General features: G+C 46.0%; 1 long non-coding RNA gene across 1 annotated transcript in view; it reads left to right on the top strand.

The window, feature by feature from the left end:
- LOC117092256 overlaps positions 1–24,403 on the top strand; it is a 50,417-nt gene extending 26,014 nt beyond the window's left edge. The window contains exons 2-3 of the long non-coding RNA XR_004440703.1: positions 21,419–21,589; positions 24,220–24,403. This is a non-coding gene — a long non-coding RNA (uncharacterized LOC117092256). The remainder of the gene's footprint in view (positions 1–21,418; positions 21,590–24,219) is intronic.
- Positions 24,404–25,079: the final 676 nt, after the last annotated feature.

The raw sequence follows: 25,079 nt of genomic DNA, 5'->3' as shown, positions 1-25,079 counted from the left end.
AAGAGGAGCCTGGTCTCTAAGCAACCTGTTCATCTTGGTTTGGCTTTGAGATGAAAGTGAAGACATGGATTCCATTACTGGACAGCTGGGTTCCTCTCAGCCTTAGGCATGTGAGAGATGAGGTTAGTTGTTCCCTTCTCTAACTCGGCCTGGGTTCTTTTACTCCTACTTCAACTCCATTTGAAAAAAGGTATGGGCTTATGCATATGTTACACGCGTGCATACACACACACACACAAATCCAGAGGAGAACAAATTAGCAAATGCATTAGCCAGACCCAATCTGTAAGTCTGTTGTAAAGGAGTGAAGACCCCTGTGGCTTGAGTGTTGGTGTCAGCACTATCAAGTGTTGATAGAGTTTTGGTCCCAGCAGTAAAGAGCATGTGTGAAATTCAAATACAGAATTTCAAACCCTTGAGCACTTCCTGAGAGTCTCAGTGGCTTTAGTAAGGGAAGGGCATCCCTTTGATGGCAAATGATTATCTTTCACAGTGCAAGCACAAACTGGATCATAATTAATGAATTTGATATATGTTCTTCCTTGTCATGGATGGGAGCTGGCATTTAGTTTCTGTTTATCTACATCTCCATAACTTTATATTCCCCTTTCCAAGGGGGAAATGCTACCACATTGCAAATGAAAGGTTATATATTTGTGAATTCTTCTGTAGCTTAGCGAGTAGTTGGGAGCAGATCATTTTTCTCTCTCTCCTTCTCTTCCTCCCTCTCTCCTTCCTTCTAGTACCAATTTTGCAATTTCTGAAACACATGATGGCTTCCTAGAGCTGCTTGGCTATTGCTGAGCAGGTCAGAGTTCCTGGTGTAAGGTGGAGAGGAGTAACATGTTGCTTGACTTGGCCCAAGTGCGTTCTCTCACCATCCTTTATTCTTGATCATATTTTCCCAGCATCTTTCTTCTTTGTGGCATTCTTTCCTTAGGGGCCAATCATTAGGGGTGATGAGGGTTGAACTGACCCCTAAAGAGGACATATACTAAGTGTTTCTGGTGCTGAAGACATGAGGAGAGTCACCATATAACCTGATTCCTGTGTCTCCTTCATTCAGCAAATATTTATTGAGTGCTCACCACGGCCAGATGTTACTCTCATCACTAGGAACAGGAAGATCACCAAGGCAGTCCCTTCCCTTTAGGAGTTATGGAACCTGCCTCACCTATCATTCTTCACCCTTCAGCCTTTGTCAATGTGGTCTACTTTCTCACCTCCCACCTCACATCAAGTTTAAGGCATCCCAGACGATTTATTTCTCTCTGGGATGGACACGTAGGCTTCTACCTAGCCTTCTTTGGATATGGCCAAAGCCACAAATCTATGCCAAGGAGAGCAGGTTTCCTTGTAGACCAATCTCAGGAGAAGACAAGGGGCAGAGGCGTTGTCCAAAGGTACCGAGTACACAGTAGTTGCACATAAGTATTGATTTAATCCTGGTTGTTAGGCAAGAGCTGGGGCTACAACATTACCCTACTCCAAGAGGCAAAATTCACATGGCTGTCTGTGTAGAAGGCATCATCTTGTCTGGAAAGGGCATGGAATTGTGTGTAATGTATGTGGGTTCTCCACCTGTGGGAGATCTCAAAGCCAGTACCACTCAGCTATTGAGACAGGCAGGGAGTCAGTGACAGGTGGGGCATTTCCCAGGAAAACTGGCAAGGAGAGGCTTTCTAACTCAGATCACCGAGTAGGGAGTGGTTATGGAGATCAACTCAGTCATGCAGGGCGTGGGCTTTTGTGGGAGGCCTGGCTGAGTGAGCCTGGTGCCTGTGACTGAGGGAGGTCAAGCCTACAGGAGGACACCAAGGGCCTTACCTGTGGGGCCTGGAGTGAGACATCTCAATGCATGGGATTATGCTGGGGCAGGAGGGGAATCGTGAGGCCCTCCTAGAATCTCTGCCTGTTGCCCTTTTGATGGAGGCCAGGGAGGAGCAGGTGTGTGGTTAATTGGTCCAAGGAGCGCCAGGGTGATTTGACTCACAGAGCCTGGTCAATTTCTGCACCTGAGCAGACCTCTGTTGCTCATTTTCTATGATTTCCAAAGTACCAGCCAAAGCTGAGGTTGTCTCACAGGCCATTTAGGAGGCCCCTGCGACTCTCTGGGTCCCCCTGCCACAAATTTCTTGAGGGCATCACTGACTTTGGGAAGATGGGATGAGGAAGGTGGAATCCAGGTCATCTCTAGCACCAGACCACTCCAGGTCAGGATGAAGGGAAGCTGCACAGGCCACCCAGTCCTTGCACGCTCTTTGGCTGATGGAAGTGTTCACTTGTCACCATGTGGGGTGTGTGGCAGGTGCTGGCAGGCAGGGTGGGGTGACACGGGCCCTGTCTGGCGGTGGTGACAGCCTGGGTACCTGCCTGCAGTCTTGCCCCACTGCCTGCCCAGCGTCTCCTCGTTCCTGACAAGCTGCCTGTTAATTGGGAGGTGTGGAGAGAAGTTGCAGCGAGGACTTGCTGGGGCTCCTAGCCCTGCTTGGTGCTCACCCTCTTAATCAGAGGGAGGTTGTGCCCAGCCTACCTGTCACTGGTCTGGTGTGCAGGGCCTGGCTGTGGGTCTTCTGTGTTTGGACTTTTCATTTTCAATGTTTTTTCCTTGAGAAAGAAGGATGGAAGAGGCTGCCTGCAATTGGACTTGGGGAGTTCATTACCTGTCAGAGGAGGTGCACAGAGGAGAAGCACCATTAGCATAAATGTCTGCAGCAGACCAGGAAAGAGGCTCACTTCTCCCAGGCCCTTCCTGGTCAGGGAGAGCCTCCAGGAAGAAGAGTGTGGGTGTTGTGGCTGCCAGCTGTCACAGGTGGTGCTCCTGCTGGCCTGGCCCCCCTGGAAATCAGGCCCCCAGGGGTGCTGCCCCCTCAGCCCAGATGCTGCAGACTCTAGAAGAAAGCAGAAGGTGCACTAAGGTCTGCTTTAGGATGCGTCTTTCCTGCTCACTCCCCTATACACACTCACATACACACAGTTTCACACACACTCACACTGACACTATCACACTCACACTACACACACACTTGGACACACTCACGCACACATTCACATAACCTAACACACTCACATGCACACATACTCACATATTCACATGCCCACCCACCCACACACATACAGTCTCACACACAGTCACACTCTGACACACACACAATTACACACATAGTCTCACACACACTCACACCCTCTGACACACACATTCACACACCCATACACTGACACACACATACACTCCCACAGTCACACATACTCACACTCTGACACACACTCACGTTCATACACCCACCCACTCCCACACACGCTCACACTCACACACTTGTGTGCACATGCCCGCCCTCCGGAATCACAGTACGGCAGGGCCCGGAGGCACTTGGGTTCACCCATCACAGCTTTCTTATGGGCACCTGGACTGAAGAAGGGAGGTGACTTGCTGAGGGACCCATTTCTAGTTAGAGATAGGGTTGGCTGTACCCCAGATCTTAATCTTGGGCTTAGAATGGTGTCTGGAATTCTGAAGGTGCTGTTTTACTTCTTTCTTCCCCAGCCAATACATTTCGGCCCACAGATGTGACTAAACCCCGTACTTAGAGATTTATTCATTTTGACTCAAGCTTAGCTCACAATTATACAGCAAAGTCTCCTGGGAGGGTTTATATGTTAAGCTCTGTCAGTAATTTCTCCCCTAGCAAGAATGAGGGAGATGAAGAGCTTGGGTATCTGAGGGCTGGTGTGTCTGCATGCATGTGTGTTTTCGGGGCCGACTGAAGGAAGAGAAGGCTCGAGAGAGGGAACATGGGTCTGAGGGCACATCACTAAGGGGTCAAGAAGTCTAAAGGGGGAGTCTAAGGCTCTCCACAGAACTCGAGCTTGGTCTACATTAGACTTTAACCTCCGTGAGGCTTGGACTTGCAGGCTCCCTGCCTTACACCGCGGGCAGATGAGGCGTCTGCTACAGGCCTGGTCTCGCAGAGGGGGCCCAGCGCCCCCCGCCGCCGCCTTCTCCTGGAGTCTGTGTGACAGAATGGGACCTGTGGGAAAGCAGCACGTCAGCACCCAGCCCCGCTTGCGCGCCAGCAGCTAATTAAAGCCAGGAAGGTAATTTATTGCTGAGGGAGAATGTGCGGGAGGTTTGGCTGAGCTGAAATGGCCCCCGAAGAGTTATGGAAAGCTAAAGTGGGTTTTCAGAAGCAAAAGTTAATTGCTCTTCACTTAGCATTTCAGTGTCATGTGGCTCTGAATTACACATGCGGAGTGGAAGCCCCTACCCAGGCAGGGGACGGAGGGGCGTGCTGGAGCCGGGTTCCCCCAGTGGCTGGAGGCCGCGGACTGAAAGTGTACCACCCCTCTCCCTGCACAGGGCAAGACGGTGCTGGCTCCCTGGACTCTCATCCCCAGGTCCTGACGGGTCTAGAAGGCATTTGTGTATTGAAGAGTTTTTGTGTTGGAGAAAGAGCCCTGGTCAGGGAATCCAGTAACTGTGGGAGGGGGTGGGGCGGGGCTTCTAGTTCTGTCAGGGCAGAAGGAGGAGCTTCCCTCTCTTTTATTCAAAATTGTTTCTGAGTCCAGGATGTTGGGTCAAAGAGAAGTGAGAAGTACCCACTTCTTTCGAAAATGATTTGGCCAGCTCAGAATGAGATCAGAATCCCAGTGAAAGTCTGAATGTGCTGAACACCAGCCAGGGATGGCACTTAGGTCATGTTCTGATCTGCCTGTGACTTGGGGGCGTTCCTTCCCCTCTCTGGGTCTCCCTTCTGTTTAACGATCACTAAGCACATCATCACTTTTGGCCTCTGGTCACTTCTCTGAGACTGCGATTCGCCTCTCTGGGTCTCCTCATGGATACCATTTATGCTGCACGACCCATTTGGCAGAGGGGAAGACTGAGGTCTAAGATACCCCATACCCTGACAGAGTATATGGAAGATATGGGAGTGACCTGACTCTTAGCTGAAAACAGATAGATTTACCACTTAGAAACAGGAGCTTCTTGGCTCCTAAAGTATCTCCTAGACACTTTATGGATGATGTGATTACTATTCTTATGGGTAACAGCATTTGGGGGAGAGGGTTAACAAGCTTGAATCTGAGACCCTCCAGCCAGAAGGGTGAAAAATTCTTTCACTGGGAAAGGGGGCTCATGGAAAGGGAACAGCTGCCTTGCCGAGGAACCACTGCATCTAAAGGCAATCATTATCCTAACTATAGGTGTGACTAGGATTAGGTGCTAAGCATTTAAAATTACTTCTGGTTGTGCTTAAGGAAGTGAGTGGAGAGGTTCCCACGTGATCTCCTTGCCACATTTAGGAGAACAAGGGCAGTGTGTACCAGTGGGAAGGTAGGGGTTCTGCACTTAGGTTTTCAGCCTGGGGTAGTTTATAAACAGTAACTCTTTCTGGAGATACAGTGAGGTCCCATCTCAGTAAGGTGTTGCCTTCTAAAATCAGTGGAGAGGCAAGAGGCTTGCTTGAGCCCAGGAGTTTGAGACCGGCCTGGGCAACATAACAAGACCCTATCTCTACAAAAAAGTAGAAAATTAGCCAGGCATAGTGGCGCACAGCTGTGATGCCAGACACTTGGGAGGCTGAGGCAGGAGGATCGCTTGAGCCCGGGAGTTTGAGGTTACAGTGAGCTATGATCACACCACTGCATTTCAACCTGGGTGACAGAGCAAGACCTTGGAGGGATGTATTCGGTCAAGTCAAAAGTATTTCGGAGAAGTCTTATATTGCAGGGGCTGCTCCCGGAAACCGGAAAATGAAGAATTCTTATTTGTTTTTGTCAGCGTTCCTATTCTGTTGTCCTTTCCCTAGGAATAAATGGTAAGGTCTAGTCTAATGGGGGTGGGGTGATGGAGATGGTGAAAGTGATGGAGGAAATAAAGGTGTCACTCCAGTGTATAGCCCCAGTGCATCTTCAATTGAAGTCTTGGCCAGGCGCCGTGGCTCATGCCTATAATCCCATTATTTTGGGAGGCCGAAGTGGGCGGCTCACTTGAGGTCAGGAGTTCAAGATCAGCCTGGGCAACATGGCAAAGCCCTGTCTCTTCTAAAAATACAAAAATTAGCCGTACATGGTCAGGCGTGCCTGTAGTCCCAGCTACTTGGGAGGCTGAGATGGGAGAGAATCGGCTGGACCCAGGAGGCGGAGGTTGCAGTGAGCTGAGATCATGCCGCCACACTTCAGCCTGGGTGGCAGAGTGAGACGCTGTCTCAAATACAACAAAACAACAACAACAACAACAAAAATGCAGTTGAAGTCTCACATAAGAAATGCATATTTTCCTGGTCATTCTGCTGACCCACACCGGCACCAAAGATCTTAGGCTAAAGTGTCTGCAGGAATATAAGCTCAATGAGAATTTTTAAATAAATGAGTGAATAAAAGTTCTTTAAAAATCTTTGTCTTGTGTTTTCTTTCCATTGTCTTAAGGACAATGGAATTGTATGGATACATACTTTGTGGGCAAGGTTGAGTACAGTCATGTCTGTGGTTTAAGAACTATTCTGAAAATAGTTAAGCTTTCTAGTGACAAGATGTGACACCCAACCGAAATGCTTTAGCACCTCACACATAATATTAGGACTCAGGAATAAATCATAGCAGTGTTAATCTGATAGTGTTGGAAATGAGATTGAATTCTCTTTGCACAAGCCATCTACATGGCAATTTGCACTGGATCCCAACACTATTGAACCTTCTTTTTAAATCTTCCCTCTCCTTTATTCAAAATTGCTTCTAAGTCCAGGATGTTGGGTCAAAGAGAAGTGAGAAGTCCCCATTTCTTTTGAGAATGACTTGGCCAGCTCAGAATGAGATCAGAATCCCAGTGAAAGTCTAAATGGGCTGAATACCAGCTGGGGATGGCACTTAGGTCATGTTCTGCTTTGCAAACCCAAACTCCCTTTAGCTAAACAAATGGTCACTCTGGTATAGGCTTGAATAAGTAGAGAAGAAGTGGTCTTGGAGATGTGTTTTATATACATATAATTTATTTATTTGTTGAAACAGGGTCTTGCTCTGTTGCCCAGGCTGGAGCACAGTGGCATGATCACAGCTCACTGCAACCTTGAACTCCTGGGCTCAAGCCATCTTTCCACTTTCACCTCCCAAGTAGCTGGAACTACAGGTACAAGGCACCACACCCAGCTAATTTTTCATATTTTTTTTGTGTGTAGAGATAGGGGTCTTGCTATGTTCCTAGTCTGGTCTCCAACACCTGATCTCAAACGATCCTCCTGCCTCAGCCTACCAAACTACTAGGATTATCAACATGAGCCACTGTGCAGAGCCAGGCACATGATTCTAGACTAACCACTGCATTTAGGAAAGTCCCAAGTGCTGAGGAAATACAAGGCCCCTCCCACAGTCATGCCGAAATATTACGAGTGTGAGCAGCATTTGCCCAATGCAGGCATCTTGTACTCTGCCTTGATGGGGAATGGGAGGACTCTCTTTGGTTATCAGCTTCCAGTTCCAGGCCAAGGGCTCCCTGTCTCTCCAACTCCATGACAGACTTGGACATCTGGATTCACTAGTTTGGGGACATGGAGCATAGAGTAAGGTGGCAGGGTCCCCACTGGCAAGATGGGGGTGGTAGTGCCTGCATGTGGATGCCTTTGAAAAGAGCTTGGTTTCGGTGACAATGAAGCTGGAGAGACAGCGGCCTCATTTTCTTCTGGAAGCAAATCCTAATATCTTGTTAAGATGGGATGAGAGTGGAAGTGAAAAGCATTGTTTAGATGAAGAGAACAGGGAAAAGGGAAGGGGATGGACCTATTGATAATTGCGCACTTCTAGGTAGAGAAAGTCTTGCACAGGGCAAGGGAAACATTGTGAATTAACAAGGTTAAGAGCCTTTTGGAAATCAGGGTTTTTTTTGTTTTTTTTTTTTTTCTCCTGCAATATACAGACTGTGGTTCAATCATTCTAAACGAAGTGTGCCTCTTCTGTCCTTGAAGGCTTCTGGGGAAAAAGCTGTAGAACCAAATCTCTACAGAATACGTCCACACTTTAAAGATTTTACAGCTTCATCTACAGATAATGAATTGAATCCCTTAGCTAGAGAGTGGACAGGCAGCAGGGAACTCAACCCAGCGCCGTGCTTCTGAAACCTTTTCACTCAAGTGAGGGCAGAGGTGGTGGACGTCAGTCCCCAGGGATTCCCTGGCTTGAAACATCTCAGAGTAGGTGTTAAATGTTTGAAGTTTAGTGTTTAATGCTAAAAATTCATCAATATCTTATATGCTCTATCATCATACATCTGTATTTTAGTATAAAAAACAATGTTTTGAATTACCATCAGGAAACATGTAACGGTATATGTATATTTCTTAACTTGCTCAGCTGAAGGGAAAAATTCACTTCTGCACTGAATCCACCTTGGAACACTGAATTTCGAAGGGCAGGAGGTGGCTTATTGGTGTTAGTGGCCAGGTCTTTTTGCTTTCTGAGAATCAGTAAAATGGCAACCATTTTCCACTAATTTTTGAATTGAATCAGGGTGATAACTAAGGAGAGATGTCCTGAAAACTCTCCCTTTCTTGCTGAGAATACCAGGAGATGGCACATTCAAGGTGCACCAGAGCTTTGGTGAAGATCCAGGTCTGCCTGTCATGGTTTGGCCTCACCTGTGAGTAGGAAACTGCCTTGTGTTTTATTCCAGGGCCAAGCTGGGTGACCTTAGCCCACAACTGTGTAAACCCCAGTGTGGGCACTACAATACAAATAGTCTAGCATCACTCCATGTGGCTTCCTCATCTAGCTTTTTTCAGTGGCAAATTCCATCTTTGAAGGAAAATAATGGTGACGAGTTTCCTTCTGCAGCCGATCTCAGCCCTCACCTATCCTGTAGCCCACTTCTTCATGGTGTTTTTTGGAGATATTTGCAAGGAATCAGAAGCAAGACTCATCACCGAGTTCCAAAATGCTGCTGATGGTTTTTTCTCTCCTGTTGATGCCTCATGGTCAGTGGGATTCAGAAGTCCAGGATTGAAATGAAATGGCATTAGAATAGTCTTCTCTCCATGTATTAGTCCATTTTCACACTGCTGATAAAGACATACCTGAGACTGAGTAATTTATAAAGAAAAAGAGGTTTAATAGACTCACAGTTCCACATGGCTGGGGAGGCCTCAACAATCATGGCAGAAGGTGAAAGGTACGTCTTACATGGTGGCAGACAAGAGAGAACGAGAGACAAGCCAAAGGGGAAATCCCTTATAAAATCATCAGATCTTGTGAGATTTATTCACTACCATGAGAACAGTATGGGGGGATTGCCCCATGATTCAATTATTTCCCACGAGGTCCCTCCCCCAACACCTGGGAATTTGGGGAGCTACAATTCAATATGAGATTTGGGTGGGGACACAGCCAAACTGTATCACTCCACTTCCATTCCATTGCCCAAACTGAAGATGGGATGGTGGTGAACCAACTGCTGCTTGGGCCTGAGATGGGGTTCTGCCCTCCCCTTGCAGTTCTTCATTTCCCCCAGAACCCTTGTAGTGTTGTTTCCCTTTAATATGCCTCATGCTGCCTCCATTGTCTTTCCCTAGTCTGAAGTTTTAATCTCCCCATCCTAATGTCCCTAAACAGGGTAATTCAAGCAAGCAGGGATCAGACCCACACTATGCTGCTGCAATGGGTAACTCCATGTTCACTCCATGCTGGGTTTTCATATGTGGGTAGATTTATCTTTGGAGTGTAACCTTACCCAGCTCTGAAAAAGACAGCACCAGCCCATTATTGTTCCATTAGTAATGACTCTAAACTCAAGCTATTTCGCAGCTGCTGATGGGGATGGGAGATGAGAGAAGAAAGAAGAAAGTCAAAGACAGATGCTTTGCTGGTGCAGGCTCCTCTGTAAATGGGCATAGCTGGCAGTGGCTCTAGAAACACAGGCCAGTTGTATCCAAACTCTGCAGCTTCAGCCAGAGCAGCTTCTTTCTCTTTAAACGAGAACTTCTTGCACAGAGTAGCAAAGGACCCACAAATAACTGAGCTGTACTTTGGAAATGGATCTGATGAGTCTTTTAATAGAAGAAAATCATCATTATTTCCCAAGAGCTCACATTCCCATAACATTTTTATTAGCAGCCTCTCTTCTAAATAAACTTCAGTGGATTGATTTTGGTGGGGTTTTCTCATTTTAAATATTCCCTTAAATAATGACTGTGGGTATAGGCTCATCATCACTGCAGTTATTATTGTGATCAGCATCAGCAACTCCATTGTTATATTTATGTAGCACTTAGGAAGCTCTCAGAACACTTCAGGTATATTACTTCATTTGTCCTCATAGCATCCTTGTAAGGAAGGGAGAGGGCCCCATTAGAACAACACTAAGCGGAGACCTCTCCTCTCTGTGCCTTTGTAAGTAAACCCCCCTTTGGGGTGTGGCCAGGAGGAAGCCCTCTGTCCCCCTCTTCTATATATTCCCCTCTGTCAATATAAGGCAGAGGGAGATTGCTCCAGGATAAGTTACAGCCACCCAGAGGCTGGAGCCCTCAGAGGGCTTGGCTCAGGGTAGAGCAGAGGGCACCGCCAGTGGAATAGGGGAATGGCTCCTGGGAATTGCCCTGACTACCTGGCCCCTGACTTGCCCTTTTGTCTTGCCTTGGTCCCAAGAGGCCAAAATTCCTACAAGAGAGTGGCATCATGAAAGAGTGCAAAGATGCTGGCTGAGAATCAGAAGATCTAGTTCAAATTCTGGTTCTACCACTTGTTAGCTTTGCTTCTTGGGCCAGTCTCTTAACATCTGAAGCTTCATTTCCTCCTTTGTAACAGAAGGGAAATTGATCCTCCTTTCTGGGATTTTGTGAGGACTAAATCGGATAACCTATATAGATGTGCCCGGCACAATGGATGGGACATAGGTATGCAACAGACGTTCATTTAATTTTTCTATTCTGGTAAAACCTAAACTCCCTGTCTAGTGTGATATTGAGAACTAAGAGGGAAAATAGAGAACACCAGTTGGATAGCTTTATCTTTTTAGTCAATGTCTTGTCAGAAATCATGTATTTTCTTACCTATACTGTATTGAGGAAAAGCTAGTGACTCATAATTAGTATATTTTGAAATTTGCATTAGAAATAATGCTGGCCTGGGCCGGGCGCAGTGGCTCACGCCTATAATCCCAGCACTTTGGGAGGCCGAGGCAGGCAGATCACGAGGTCAGAAGATCGAGACCATCCTGGCTAACATGGTGAAACCCCGTCTCTACTAAAAATACAAAATAAAAAAAAAGAAATTAGCCGGGCGTGGTGTTGGGTGCCTGTAGTCTCAGTCGCTCAGGAGGTTGAGGCAGGAGAACGGCGTGAACCTGGGACAGGGAGCTTGCAGTGAGCCAAGATTGCGCCACTGCACTCCACCCTGGGCGACAGAGCAAGACTTTGTCTCAAAAAAAAAAAAAAAAAGTTAATAATAATAATGCTGACCTGGAGAGCAGTCAGCCTGGGCTATATCCTCATCTCTGCCACTAACCAGATGGCAGCCTTTGAGCAAATCACTTGGCATGTCGAGGACTCAGTTTCCTCATCTGTAAAATGAAGAGCTTGGAATATATGATCATGTAGATACATAGAGTATCACAGTTCTATGATTTCATAAGAAGGGGTTTTTAGAGGAAATGCCATATTATGTGTGAGAGCATTGTTCTTTTCATCTCCCGGGCCACAGGGAGCCCCACTGACAGGCCCTGGCATTGTTATCAAGGAACTCCAGCTGATTTGGGCGCAGTTTTCATCTTGGAGATGCAGTGCCCAGGGGGAGATGAACAACTTCTGGAACACTGGCCAGCAAACCCAGGCTCTGAAGTTCCTTCTGATGTGGCAGGCTCAGCTTCGATTTGTTGGTAAACTCTAGTCTTCCTCCTGCCTGTCTGCCTCTCTGCCTGCTCACTTACTCTTGGGGAGGAGAGTGCAACTCCTGGCCATGGACTGATGGCTGGGGAAGCCCAGTGGCAGCAAATGTCACTGTGCACAAAAGCCCGGGTGCTCTGATTGCTTGGAGCTTGGGAAGGAGGCTGAAGGGCTGGATGCTGGGCCCTCTGGCTGCTCTGCTGACCACATCTCCAGGCTACCACTGTCTTGGGAAGGTGTGTCATTAGCTACTTTGCTAATCTCTGCAAGTTATACTTTGCAGCAGTCTGTGTGCTCTACAGATTGGCAAAGTCTTCTGAGAAACCAAATCTCCTTGAACATGCCCTCAGTTAGGGGCTGTCCAATGCCAGTGTTCCTTCTGCATTATCCCAAGAAGCAGAGGAAAAGTCTTAGAGAGTGAATAGTTAAGGCATTTCCTCATGCAGGCTTCCCTGCACACAGACACATCAGGAAGAACACACAACACAAAGACTTTCCCTTGCCCAATTCACCCATACCTTATTTTATTTTTATAGTTTTATGAAACAAAGTCTAGCTGCCTTTTGAGTTCAATTCAATTGAGTGCTAACAAGGGCAACTCACCACACTGAGCACTGTGAGGCTATCACAGTGAATATGACTGTGTCCCTATCTCTACTCTCTGGGGCTCACCGTCTAGGAGGAGAGGTAGACAAACATATAATTAACTAAGATAACAAGGCAGATGGTCAGGGGTGCTTTTATAAAGTCCCTAAATATGATGGGAGAATACTTCCAACTGGAAAAGAGATTTCATCAAATATTTTGTTAGGAGATAGCTAGGTCTTGATTTGGACCTTAGATGATTGGTAGGGTTGCAATAAAAACACATTAGAGGATGGGGAAGGCATTTAAGATAGAAGAAATAGTTCAAGGCAAGGCAGCGAGAGGGGAAAGATTCCTTTATTCACATTGAAGTCCATCCTTGTTAACACATACACAGATGAACTACAAAAGCCAGCTTCCTGCAAAGCATTCTGGGGTGGGAGGAGGGAAGTGCTGCTCGGTGTTCACTCGTCCAAAGGGCCCAGTACCTCTTAAAGATTTCTGGTCTCATTGCACATTATTGCCTACTTTCTCTGGACCAAGAGTATACAGATTCTGAAATGCACATTCAGTTTAGCTAGAAAAATTATAAGAATGGAAAAGAAGTGCTCAAATGAAGGATGATTGGAAATCTTAAATGTCAATATCATTTAAAAATTAATTTTTATACTCTTCCTCTTTTGAAGGTAGTGTGCTTTGAAGTGGAGCTGGAAGGAAGTGATGTTTTCCTGACTTTGTTCTTGCCCATGCCAGACATCACTAATTGAACCTGCATGCTTTCCCCCTGAGTTGGGGCTCTTGTCAGACAGAGCGCCCTGTGATATTCCAGGCAGCCCCTGCTATTCAGCCAGTTGTATTACACCAGAAGTCTCTTTGCCATTTTCTGTTTAAAGTCTTAAAATGTTACTACTATCTGAAATACCAAGTAACTTTTTCATGAAATACAAAGACTTAAAGCAGGGAGAAATGTTGTAACATCTAGCACCTTGAGAATCTCTAAATATAAATGGAAGTTGCTGAGGGGGCTCTAAGACTAGAATAAAGATATTCTCACTCTCCTGTCCTCCCTGTGATTTAATAGTGCAAATATGAGGTTCAAAGAGGCAGGAGATATGTGAAGAAATATAAAATATACACAGAAAAATAACTATTGGCTTAGATCAATAGTTCTCAACCTGGATGTACATCTGAATTGCTCACTTGTTTTAAATGCAGATTCCTGGGACCCATTTTAGACTAAATCAGAATTTCTGGTCTTGAAGCTTGGAAACACCATATTTACAAAACATCCTAAGTAATTATTCTGCACTATTCCTGAGACCAGCCCATGAATCTATGTTTGGGAACCAGAGACTTAAATGACAGAAATATTTCGGCCCTTGTTTATGTCTTTGGATGGTTGGCCAAAAATACCATATTCATTTCCCATGGCTGAGCTACCTTACATTCCATGGTGTTCCAGGTACTGAAAAACTGCAGTCATTTGGACATTGGAAATGAGTTTGCAATTTCTAAAGGGATTGGTCATTTAGATGAACATAAGTCATGCTTCATGGAAATCAATCTTTAGGATGTGTCTGAATTATCTTGCATCCATATTACTGTTTGGGCTTGGTTTTAAGAATCAAAGAAGAGAGAAAAGTAGTTTATGTGGACCAGGAAGACAAATTATCCTGAAATTTCTGGTTGTCTCAGTTCATTTTGTGCTGTTATAACAGAATACCTGAGGCTGGGTAATTTATAAAGAATAGAATTTATTTCTCACAGTTCTGCAGGCTGGGAAGTCCAAGATCATGATGCCAGCATCTTGTGTCTGGTGAGGCCTCTTTTGCTGCATCCTCATGTGGTAGACAGTAGAAGGGCATGTGGGGCCAAACATTGTGCCCTCACATGGCAGAAGGGAAAAAGAAAGTGAACTCACTCCTGCAAGCCCTTTTTAGAGCGCCATAAATCCATTCATGAGGGTGGAGTCCTTATGACCTAAACACTTCTCATTAGGCCCCACCTTCCAATACTACTGCATTGGGGACTAAGTTTCAACATAAGTTTGAGAGGGGACAAAAACATTACAACCATAGAACTGGTTATGTGGTCAATATTTGAGTCCACTTGACTTTCTGAAAGTTAGTGTCATAATAATGAGTATCATATATTGCATATCTATTCTTCACTGGACACTTCACTAGGACTAGATATACATTGTCTAATGCAGTTCTTAAAATAATCCTATGAAGAAATCATCATTATTTCCAGAAGAGGAAATTTGGGTTCAGAAAAGTAACTTTCCTTGAAAGACTCAGGATATGGATGTGATTCTTTAAACTAAAACTGTCTGACTCTAAAATGTTTATTCTTATTTACTGCATTCTAAATTCTGTTTCCAAGAAATATGCTGTTTAGTGACGTTGCTGGGACCAAAATCAAGCTCCATAATTAGTGTTGCAAACTTCAAGACATAACTGGAAGGACGCTTACTAGATACAGTAGTAGTGGTCTGTTAAATTCTGGTGTTCTCATTGACTTGATAGAATTTCATCAAGTTTAGCACTGGGCCTATTATTTGTCTACTTTTTATGTATAAAGTATGTTAAACTGTGTTAGGATTAATTTCAGTCCTCAAATTTATATTTTGGAAAAGTTAAAGGGCTCTTCCTTACCCTGTTGTTAAAAAGCCCCCAAAACAACCAATGTGGTTCTTACACAGGTGGCTTTCCATGTGTATGAGCAACACATGTTCCACAGAACATGTTTCCATGGAACGACCTGGCCACTCCTCCTGTAGAGTGGATTCTGGTAAGTGTACATGGAAAAGGACCCATCTGGTGCCCACTAGACTGAATGATTGTCCAGTGTACGAAAGAGTGCTAGGCCAGATGCGGTGGCTCATGCCTGTAATCCCAGCACTTTGGGAGGCCGGGTGGGCAGATTGCTTGAGGCCAGGAGTTCAAGATCAGCCTCGGCAACACAGTGAAACCCCCAGATCTATGAAAAATACAAACATTAGCCAGGTGTGGTGGTGTGCCTGGGAGGCTGAGGCACGAGAATCACTGGAACACAGAAGGCGGAGGTTGAAGTGAGCTGAGATCGTGCCACTGCACTCCAGCATGGGTGACTGAGCATGACTCTGAAAAAAGAAAGAAAGAAAGAAAGAGAAAGAGAGAAAGAGAGAAAGAAAGAGAAAGAAAGAAAAAGAAAGAAAGAAAAAAAAGAAAGAAGGAAGGAAAGAGAGAAAGGAAGGAACTCTGGTGAGTAGTCAGGAGGTTTGGTTTCTTGGCAGCTCTGCCACTCAGTAACTCTGTTATCTTGAGCAAGCCATTTTACCCAAGACCAAATAATTTGTGTGTGTGATGGCACACACAGAGCCCTTTAGCATATTTCTTGGAGAACTATCTGATATAAGCTGTTTTACCCCTTTCTAGAACTCAGATCTGCTACTCACCATACTCATGTTTCTACAGAAGTCCTGTGAGTTAGAAGTCCTTAGTTTCCATGCAAAGCTTTTGGACTAGAGGCCATAAAGTTATTTTCTTCATCTAATATGTCATGATTCTTGAAAAAAATGTTAGCCAGGGAGCTGGCAAAGAGACCGATGGGGCCTCATCAGTGGCACTGTTGCCAATGTCCTCACCGGGTCAGAATGGTTAGAGGGTGGGCAACCTAGCCCGGGCTCCTGAGATGCCTACTGTCCCCCAACCTCTGGCCTGCCTCCTTTCTGGCCTGAGGTTGTTACTTTCTTTTCTTTTTGGGAGACGGTTGTAGTGGATTCTAGTACCACATTCTTTGATATTTCTTGTTGAGGTGAAATGTTCAAGCAAAAAGTTAAGTAGCCCCCTTCATATATAGCTCATTGCTTTTGGAGATCCTGGTGATCCATCACACCTCACCCTTCCCATGGGCTAGAATGGCCTGGGCTGCTTGGGCAACAGTATCACTAGATGATTCACAGGGATTTGAACCTGAAGGGACCTTATCAAGCATCTAGTCCAACAACTTTATTGCACAGATGAGATAAGAAGCCCCAAGAGGGAAAATGACTCAACTCAAGGATACCCAGCCAGTTAGTGAAGCATTTGACACCCCGTTTTCAAATTTATATTGTAAGCATAATAATAAAATCTACCCCCACTGAATTATTGTGAAGGTATTTAAATGAGATGGCACACACAGAGCCCTTTAGCACATTTCTTGGCATAGAGAACCATTTGATACAAGCTGTTCCCTCCCTTTCTAGAACTCAGATCTGCTTCTCATCATACTCATGTTTCCATAGAAGTCCTGTGAGTTAGAATGAGCCGATTTTATCATCCTTTACTCCGCAGAACGCCAACCCATACAGGAGTAAGTTGAGCTGCCCACGTTGAATCATGCACTAGTGGTAAAATCTGACTTGGCCCATGTTATGTATTAAAAAAATGTCTGGAGTTACTGAACACTAGAACCCATCCCTCCTGATTCTTAATCCAGTGATCTTTCCATTATACCATGCTGACTGACGGGCGGGTGGGGATGAGCTCCTTTAAATTGCTGTGAATACCAGCATGGTGACAGATGACTGTGAACACATGGGGCCACAGCCCCAGTATGTCCTAAGCCTGTCAGTGTAATTTTATTATCACGCATTTATCAAGGCTACCATGTGCATGCAGGAACTTTGCTTACTGCTGAGATGAATATAAAAATGAGTAGTAAGATACAGCCCCTGCCCTCAAGGAGCACTTAATTTGATAATAAAGACAGACTTAGACATAAATAATTCCAATGTAAGGCAGATAGCAATCCATGACTACTCTCTATGTGCTACAAGGAAGTACAGGGATTAAGACCTCACCTGTTGACATGGTGAGAGTGAGGTGGGCTAGGACAGGGCATCCCCCCAAATGCCCCCATCCAGCTGAAGGGACAGGGAACATGCTTTATGGTCCATTAGGGACTCCAGCCTTGTGAGTTCCTTGCCACTGACTGCTGGTGAGCATAGCTGGGTGACTGTCTTGCCTTCCTTAGCCACTGCAAAATGCGAGAATATCCCCTTTCTTGCTCTGAGCCTAAAGGGAACTGGGTGGTCATTTGGTCTAGATCTCTGCTTCTGGGCAGGACTGCCCTCACCCGTGCTGACATGCAAGAATCTGCACTCCATATGCAGAACAGGGAAACATTATTTTTTTTCTCTCTTCTCTGTGTTTTGGTGGCGGAAGTGGGGCGGGGGTTGAGAATAGTGTAGGGGAGAAAAGAGGGGAGGTGAAGGGAATTGTAGGTCGATGCTTGACAAGGGGAGTTGGGTCACGCAGGGAAAATATGGCCTTGCTCTCCACTGGCAGATTCCCAGAGAAGCTCTGACTGTTCCCCACCTGTCCTGTGCTCCCCCCGCTACCCCCAGTGCTGCTGTCCCTGCGTGCACGGAGCAGGGAGGCGATGATGAATTTCCCCTGAACGGCATTACAGACAGTCATAAATAATGCTTTGCTCTTTGGTGACGGCACTTTCCATTAGAGCTGCCTGTGCCGGGCTGTTGCTACCCCCAGTCTTCTGCCGGGGACTTGCAGTAAAATTTATCAGTGAGCTTTCTGCACCTAATAAATCATCCCCTCCAGGAGCCATCTGGCAGATAAGGCCATGAGAACCCACATGCTCTGCAGAGGCGGAGTCAGAGACAGAGGCGGCCCTAGCTGGGCAGCCCCAGGCCCTGTTGAGGGGGACTTTCTTTCTCTCTAGCAGCCTGGCCTGTCAGACTCTTCCTGGCTTATCTCATCAGACTGAGGATGGGGGCCCTGGACAGGGCAGCTGCTCCAGCTCCCTGAACCGTGTGGCTTCCCACTCTGGGGCTAGGCCTACAGATCACCTTCTCATGCTCTCTACACTCAAGTGTCCAAAAGGTCCTGGGGTCTGTCACCAGGCCAGAGCAGGAGTACCCTAGGCCAAGACAGGTGCTGTGATGGGCATAACTATTGCTTAACCTAATGCCCCTTGGTGTGTTCTAGAGACATGAATATTGGCCAGCATCGAAACAATCTCATAGTGATAAGTAGCTTCCTGTTTGGATGGAAGGCATCAAGGAACACCTCTTAATTCAGGGCAATACTTCACATGTCTATCCCCATGTTTCTTGAGCAACAACTACCGTGATCTTACAGATTTCTTTCCAATATGTGTTACTTTCTGTGAGTGCACAGTAAGGGAGGTTCTGAAGGGTGCTGGACCTAGAGGGTAGAGTTGCTTAGATCAGTGATCACAGTTCTTCCCTTAAGGCAATTACAATCTGCTTGGAGAGACTGTCTTATAACCAAAGTCTCAGGTATGGTGATTGTAGTGTTCACTGTCACAGCAAAACACAGTGCTTTCAGGATATGACCTACAGCTGTGTGCGATGTGCGAGTGGTTGGGTTTCTGGTCTTCTAGTACCGGTACCTAGCACAGTGCCTGGTGTGTCAAAGCACCTGTATTGAGGGACATGTGGCAAGGAGCAAAGTGCCTGACACAGTTGCCAATACAAAGTAGAGTATGAGAGTGAAATGAGAAAGAGCTGAATAAAAACAGCATCATCATCCCCAGGCCCCGAGCAGAGTGTGCGCCCTGTTTTTTAGGGTTAACTGGGTGATCTAGGAACAAAATCCTTTTCTGGGCATGGATAACCTGTGCTCCTGTCCTGGCCCTGCGGCGAGCTGCCTAAGCTTGCTCAAGGCATGCTCTAGCCTCTGTTTTCTCATTTGTAAAACAATAGGCAAAGACAAGGCAATTTTTTGGAGGGTAATTTTTAGTATTATTGCTATTAGAATACTTCCTCTTTTTTCCCTTGCTGGTGCCTGCTTTTGTTTGAAGGACAGGAGGCTGGAGGGGTAAAGCCAGGAAGAACTCTTCTCTTCTTCCCTCCTGGGCCACTACCCAGCTGAGATAACCTTGTTGAAGGTCCAAATGTGGGCCCCAAGCAGCTAGAGCTTGAGCATCCTGGACTTCTTCCCTGTGGGCTCATTCTGCAGGAGGACACCTATCATGCTGCCTCTGATTGCTGTGGACACATCCCGGGAAAACATTAAATGGAGTGTCCCGAAGATGCTTAGCTTAGCTATGCATTTAATTTGGCGGTAATTGAAATTTGCCAACAAAGATTTGCATGTAATCTGTGATTCCGTTTTTCAATTAAAATTGCTTTCTTCTTGTGGATGGGAAGTACTTGGCTTCTTTCCTCCTCACAGCACTTTGCAAACACTCATCCCTCACTTCTTTCGGGGCTGGAGAGAGGGTAGGAGTGTGGGGCAAGGAGGTGGAGTCTGGCCGGACAGTGATGCAGGAGAGGCTGGGGCTGCGGGTGAGGCTGATGGATGAGGGAGGGGTGAGGGCTTGAGCCTCCCTTGTCTGCAATGGTCTCAGAAAAGGAACTCCAGCTGGGACTTCAAGATCTCAGTTTCTAGGGGGCAGACAAGGGTTGGGGGACTGGGAGGTATAGTCAGAAGTGGGGAGATCCAACCAGTTCTCCATGACCAGAGAAGGCAAGTAGTAAGAAGCCGGGGACAAGGCGCCAGGCTCAGGTCCTGGGATGTAGGAAGTGTCTTTTCTCTTATCTACCTCTTCTCCTCTGGGTGAGTGTGTGGCCTTTGATAAAGGCAAGCAGCAACAGAGCTCCTGGGAGAAGAGAACGGATGGAAAAGTGTCTTCCAAGGATGGCTGGAGAGGGGAAGGGAGGACAGGAAGCAGGAAGCAGTAGGCATGAAAATCACACCTACCTGAGTGGGGGCTGGGAAAAGCCAGCTGCTAGGTCTGAACGTTTGTGTCCCCCCTCCCATCCCCAAATGTGTATGTTGACACCCAATCCTGGTACAATAGTATTAGGAAGTGAGGATTTTTTGGAAGGTGACAGAGCTCTCATGCCTAGGATCAATGTCCTTATAGAATAGGCTTGAAGGAGCCTTTCTGCCCCTTCCGCTGCTTGAAGATATAAAGAAGGTACCATCTATGAAGCAGTGGAAAAAGCTCAGTAGACACTGAATCTGCCAACACCTTGATCTTGGACTTCCCAGCCTCCAAACTGTAAGCAGTAAATTTCTGTTATTTATAAGGCACCCAGTCTAAGGTATTTTGTTATAGCAGCCTGAGGACTAAGACACCAGCCCACTGGTCTGTGAGAGTCCTGAGACCTGGAGCTGTGTTGTCATGGCCCCTTTCTATGCCTGGTACCTAGCATGGTACCTGGCACATGGTAAGAATGAAGTCTGTTAAAATGAAAAGTTAGTTGAATGTGATAATGTGAGTGAAAGGGCATTTTGTAAATTGTGACAGCCATTTTTGGTACTCTGACAGTCTTACTATTTCAGAGAATAAGATAGGGTATTTGACCCAAGGCTGAACTGATGCTGGGCCGAGCCCCGGGTAGGGTAGGGCCCCGGAAAAGGCCAGAGGAGGTGCTCCAAGTTCTTGACTGCAGCCCTCTCCAGGAGCTGGAATTTGTGGTGATCTGCTTCTCTAGACCCAGGTCCTACCAGGTGCCCCATCTGGGGAGCACTTTCCAGGTCTGGGCCTAACCCCTTGGTGCTGGTAGAAGAATAAATGTCCACATCAGGCTGGCAACTCCACCATGCTGGGACAGGCACCAAGAGGGTTTGGTGCAAAGAGAGCCAGTGAAGGGGCTTGCAGGAGAGGCAGTTTGGTTCTCGTAGCCAGGTTGGAGGTGGAAATAAGAGCCATTTGAAGAATTAGTGGCGGATTTTAGCGCAGTGGAGGGCGCACAGCTTTGGGCAGGGAAAGTGTCCTTCTCACCACCCCAGCAAGTCTTTTTTTGTCTATTTCTTTCAAGTGGAGATAATCCCTTCTACCTGGCCAGACAGCTGAACTGTTTTCATTTTTTTTCTTCTTCATTAATAAATCTGCCAACCCTGCAGGGCCTGAGCCAAGGGCTTGCTTGCTGCATCTACACAGAAGTCTCATAAAAATGGTGGAAAACGAAAGAGAAAAATGCATATTTCACACTTTGTCTGTTCTAGGTGATGGTGATTTTCAACTCATTCCCGTTACAAACAGCCGACCTTCCTACCGAGTTCAAGTACCTTCTGCCTGGCCTGGAAGAACCGTATCTTTCTGTCACCCTCTTCCACTGGCCCTCACCTGCCCTCCCCTGAACATGCATTTTGCCTGAGAGGAGGCAGAGGTGGTTGGTAAGTATACTACGCTGGCTTAGTGCTTTCCAGGAGGGAGGTAGCGTGAATGACCCCAGTGCTCATGTGTTCACAGTGGACTCACACAGGCTGGAGACAGAAGCCTCCATCCTCCGGCACACAGTCCTGTGCCTGCGTCTGTAGTGACTCCCTCTCCCTCTGTGAAAACACATGAGGAATACAGGAATAAGGGTTATCTTCTACTGAAGCCTGCCTAGTGTTTATTATAGGTAATTTTGAACTATGATCAAATCTCCAAGTTATTAGTTTGGTTAATGTTCAGCAGAAACAAATAACCTTTCCAACTTTATCTGCCTCCCTTCCCCTTTACAAATCTGCACATCTTTCGAAATGGTCGCTTTGGACTTCCCAGACAGCCTACGTTTGTTCCCATCTCCTGGCTATTCACACCTGTAATTCTCCTGCGTTGAGTCTGCTCCTCCTGACTCTATTTTGTCCAGCTCAGTTCTGTCTACTTTCAAGGTCCACTTCCTCCTGAAGCCTTCCTGGATTGCCCCCAGCCTATGGTGCTCTCTCTTTACCTGGGACTCAGTCAGGAGTTACAGCTCATATCATTCTCTCACTGGGTTGTCAATCATATACTGCTTTTTTGACATTTTAAAAAAAGCTATTATCATTATTTTCTACTTAACTATCATTTTCTTATTAACATTTCTTTTTTTCTTAAAATAGTTTCCTTTATTTTAATTTAATTTAATGAATTTATTTTTTGAGACAGGGTCTCACTCTGTTGATCAGGCTGGAGTGCAGTGGCGTGATCCCCATTCACTGTAGCCTCGACCTCCTGGACTCAAGTGATCCTCCCAGCTCAGCCTCCCAGGTAGCCGGGACTACAGGTGCATGCCACTACACCCGGCTGATTATTTTGTATTTTTGTTGCTATGTTGCCCAGGCTGGTCTTGAACTCTAGGGCTCAAACCATCCTCCCATCTTGGCCTTCCAAAGTGCTGGGGCTATAGGTGTGAGTCACTGTGCTGAGTTTGTGAATGTTTCTTATTTCTCTATTAGACTATAAGGTCTTACCTATATTTCTATCCTTTACAGTGCCAAACATTGTTTTTACTCTTTACCAAACAGGTGCTTAGTGAATGCTTGTCAAAAAAAAAAGAAAAGGAATGAATGAAAATTCCCACTTGGGGTGTGGGTGAGGCTTTGATGTTGTGGCCTTCTCTTTCTTCTTTGGAGTAACAAGCAAGACAATTCCCACTTCCAGTCCAGGGAGAGAGCCTTGATTTGCAGAGATGCTGCCTATTCGATATCCCCTCTTGTTTGGACGATGCTGGATATTAGGTGGCTGTTGAATGCCAGTGACTGTCCCAGCACTTCCTGTATAGAGCCTGAGATTTCCTTGTCAGTGATCACATAGACTGTTGAGATTTTATGGTAGTGAGAAAAAAGTAGTACTTCTCTTACTGTGTCCCCCTCTCTCTGCGCCTATCCTACTCCTTTTTACATCCCTGTGTGCTCCCCACACGCAGTCTGTGTTTAATTTAGAGTAGGGAATTACTAATCGAATTTTCCTTCCAATGTGTGGAGCGCTGCTGCTGCTGCCTGCCATCTTGCTATGCCTTTGTTTTGTGCTTCCCACCTCAAGGCCACTTTACAAATGTGTTTGATTTGTGGTTGTGGTTTGTAGCTGTCACTGATTTCTTTGTTGTTGTTGTTGTTGCTGCGGCTGCGACTGTTTCCTTGCAGCTCAATTTTTAGCTGAGTGTTTGGGTAGTAAATATGGTTTACACCAACTGTGTTGGAAATAATGGCATTTATGTGCTGAAGTTATTTCCAAAACCTGTGATGTGTGTATACAAATAGATCCACGGCAGGGCCGCTAGACTGGGGAGAACACAGACTCAATAAAACCTTTGAGATGGAGTATAAACAGGTGTCTGAGACTAGGGCTAGGCCAGGCGGTTCAGAAAAATAACCCCCACCCCTGATGTTGGCTCTAAACTTAAGCTCTACCATAAATACCTTGCTTAGCTTTGGGGGAGGTAGCAGATATTTTTGTGATCGTATTTATCTGCTAAATGTGCACTTGTATCCTTTTGAGCATCTCACTATAAACTTCTCAATTTTTCTATTCACTCACCCTCAATGGCTTTAAACCTTAACTGCCCTGGATCTTAGTATTGGAAAAAAATGTGCCAAGAAACAATGGGATTGGCCTATGAAACTGGCAACCCTCTTTTCTTCCAAATAGTTGCCAGTCTGGGGGTTCTGTGGTTTATGGGGTGAATCTAACCATTTTGAACAATGCCTTTTAAACTGTATCATGTGACTTTGCTAATCCCAACCTCTGGCAGGGAGTACAGTGTTAGAGAACTCTAAGACCGGGGAGTCAGGCTGCTATTGGTAGATGTGGTTGTAACCTCTGAATTTGGGTGGAGTGGGTTTCTTTGATGCCTAGATTCTTTTTTTTTTTCATTTTTTTTTTTAAAGAGACAGAGTCTTGCTCTGTCACCCAGGCTGGATTGCAGTGGCATGATCATAACTCACTGCAGCCTTGAACTCCTTGGCTCAAACAATCCTGCCTTAGCCTCTTGAGTAGCGGGGACTGCAGGTGTGTACCACCACTCCTGGCTAATACTATTTTTAAATCCTTTTTGTAGAGATGGAGTCTTGCTATATGGCCCAGCTGGTAATACCTAGATTCTTGAGTCCCTCCCTGGCTCATCCCTGGGAGCAGCACCGAACCCCATGTGTAACACCTGTCCGGAAATGGAGCCTGCACATTGACCCTAGGTAAAGATCTCATTTGCTAAGAGGTTAGGAGTGACCTCAAAGCCGTCTCGGCTCTCTGTGCTGAAGGCTGCGTGACAAAGGCGGAGGAAGGGCGTTTCAATTGTTCTCCAACTTGTAAATGCCAAGCAGAAATCTTGTTGCAGTTCCTAAATGCCATATTTTGGTGTGTTTATTGTTTCCCCCCCTAACGGGGAAAGATGGTGAATGGACTAATAATTCAGGAGCCGAGAACATGTTTATTTGATTTTTAGAGCTTTAGCAAATACAGTGTGTACAAAACCCGGTGCCAACAGCATGCATAATTCCTCCAGGAATGGGCTGATAGGAACACAAAGCTTGCATGCTTCAAAACTGTAACCAATATTTACACATCTGAGTGACTAATTCTCTACTCCGAGCAGAAGAACAATAGGCATAATAGTCAGGTACATTAATGCAGAGTGTGCTCGTCTGGTGACTTGGATATTTGACACATAAACAAAGTTGTGGGGGTGCCACTCGGGGGAGAAGTGGAGGCTTTTTATCTACCTGTGTAACCATACACCAAACAGCAGGTTACAAACACACTCAGAAAATGCTGACCCAATGCCGTTCTTGTACCTCATATGCAGGATTGGCATATGATTTGCAGCGCTGCGGGAGTTCTGTAGCTGACCTCATTAGCGGCGCGTTTCCTGGCTTGTTAGCATCATATTTGTATAATTTACAGCACCTTCGTTTTTATGGA

This window comes from Trachypithecus francoisi, unplaced genomic scaffold (assembly GCF_009764315.1).
Source record: "Trachypithecus francoisi isolate TF-2019V2 unplaced genomic scaffold, Tfra_2.0 Contig01440, whole genome shotgun sequence".
NCBI lineage: Eukaryota > Metazoa > Chordata > Mammalia > Primates > Cercopithecidae > Trachypithecus > Trachypithecus francoisi.
Note: the sequence above shows the minus strand (reverse complement) of the source record. Positions and strands in the feature narration are given on the sequence as shown.